This window comes from Phaseolus vulgaris, chromosome 3 (assembly GCF_051622355.1).
Source record: "Phaseolus vulgaris cultivar YP4 chromosome 3, ASM5162235v1, whole genome shotgun sequence".
NCBI classification, from domain to species: domain Eukaryota; kingdom Viridiplantae; phylum Streptophyta; class Magnoliopsida; order Fabales; family Fabaceae; genus Phaseolus; species Phaseolus vulgaris.
In genome coordinates this window covers 352,501-355,000 of record NC_143500.1, presented here as the reverse complement: position 1 = coordinate 355,000, position 2,500 = coordinate 352,501, and positions in this window count along the sequence as shown.

Sequence of the window (2,500 nt, the reverse complement as noted above, 5' to 3'; positions counted from 1 at the left end):
AATCCCACCAGCGTGCCACAAAAATCCACATAACAGATTCACATTTTTTCCCACCGGGTCAGTCGGCCGGAACCGACGGCGGCCACCACCGTGCCGCCGCCCACAACGGGTGACACCAACCCAAGTTGGTGGATCACCCATGTGTGGGCGTTTTGACTTGCCCCACCACAAAGCAAGCCAAAACAGGGGGGAATGAAGGGACCGCACCAGAATTTTCCATGGTGCAAGAGCTGGCTGCATTGAGGAACACCCCCCCCCTATAATAGCTAAATATGCAAAAGCCACTTTTGTACAAGTAGATACACTTTTTTTGAGTAGACATAAGTTCTGTTTTGGGACCTAGAGAACGAATTTTCACGAGATTTTTTGCAGGGATCCTCATAAAAATGGTACAACATTGCCTGCAAAAAATTAGAATTTTTCGACATGGGGAAGTATTTTTTTTATTTTTCCAAAGACCCGAAATGTGGAAAATCGGGAAAAATGGAAAAACGTATCTAGACACCGTATTTTTGCGTGATTTTTTCCAGTCCATCCCATAATAATATCAAGAAGGTGCCCACCAAGTTTCGTTAGGATTGGCCAAGGTTTCGAATTTTCATGAATTTTTTTCAAAACCCTCTATTTTCCAACATTTCAAAAATTCAAAACCACATCAAGATGGCTTGGTTTTGATACCAAACTTTCTAGACCTCATTCTGCATGCATTTGTGACACTTTCCAACCAACAAAACTCAAAAACCACCACTTTGAAAATTTCATGATTCTTGGCACACCACCAAGTCACAAAATCAAGCCAAAACACCAAAATCTTGGAACTTGGCTATGCACCAACCATGCCAAGATCAATTCCTTTTGATCCCAAACTTCTCCCACATCACTTTGAAGGCATTTGTGAGGATTGAGTCCAGCCACTTTTCCAAAACCATGATTTTCGTTTTTCACCAAAATCACCACCAAGTCACAAAATCAAGCCAAAAATCCAAAATCATGGAACTTGGCTATGCACCAACCATGCCAAGATCAATTCCTTTTGATCCCAAACTTCTCCCACATCACTTTGAAGGCATTTGTGAGGATTGAGTCCAGCCACTTTTCCAAAACCAACATTTTCGTTTTTCACCAAAATCACCACCAAGTCACAAAATCAAGCCAAAAATCCAAAATCATGGAACTTGGCTATGCACCAACCATGTCAAGATCAATTCCTTTTGATCCCAAACTTCTCCCACATCACTTTGAAGGCATTTGTGAGGATTGAGTCCAGCCAGTTTTCCAAAACCATGATTTTCGTTTTTCACCAAAATCACCACCAAGCCACAAAATCAAGCCAAAACACCAAAATCATGAACTTGGCTATGCACCAACCATGTCAAGATCAATTCCTTTTGCTCCCAAACTTCTCCCACATCACTTTGGAGGCATTTGTGAGGATTGAGTCCAGCCACTTTTCCAAAACCATGATTTTCGTTTTTCACCAAAATCACCACCAAGCCACAAAATCAAGCCAAAACACCAAAATCATGAACTTGGCTATGCACCAACCATGTCAAGATCAATTCCTTTTGATCCCAAACTTCTCCCACATCAATTTGAAGGCATTTGTGAGGATTGAGTCCAGCCACTTTTCCAAAACCATGATTTTCGTTTTTCACCAAAATCACCACCAAGCCACAAAATCAAGCCAAAAATCCAAAATCATGAACTTGGCTATGCACCAACCATGTCAAGATCAATTCCTTTTGATTCCAAACTTCTCCCACATCACTTTGAAGGCATTTGTGAGGATTGAGTCCAGCCAGTTTTCCAAAACCATGATTTTCGTTTTTCACCAAAATCACCACCAAGCCACAAAATCAAGCCAAAACACCAAAATCATGAACTTGGCTATGCACCAACCATGTCAAGATCAATTCCTTTTGATCCCAAACTTCTCCCACATCACTTTGAAGGCATTTGTGAGGATTGAGTCCAGCCACTTTTCCAAAACCAACATTTTCGTTTTTCACCAAAATCACCACCAAGTCACAAAATCATGAACTTGGCTATGCACCAACCATGTCAAGATCAATTCCTTTTGATCCCAAACTTCTCCCACATCACTTTGGAGGCATTTGTGAGGATTGAGTCCAGCCACTTTTCCAAAACCAACATTTTCGTTTTTCACCAAAATCACCACCAAGTCACAAAATCAAGCCAAAAATCCAAAATCATGAACTTGGCTATGCACCAACCATGTCAAGATCAATTCCTTTTGATCCCAAACTTCTCCCACATCACTTTGGAGGCATTTCTGAGGATTGAGTCCAGCCAGTTTTCCAAAACCATGATTTTCGTTTTTCACCAAAATCACCACCAAGTCACAAAATCAAGCCAAAAATCCAAAATCATGGAACTTGGCTATGCACCAACCATGTCAAAATCAATTCCTTTTGATCCCAAACTTCTCCCACATCACTTTGAAGGCATTTGTGAGGATTGAGTCCAGCCAGTTTTCCAA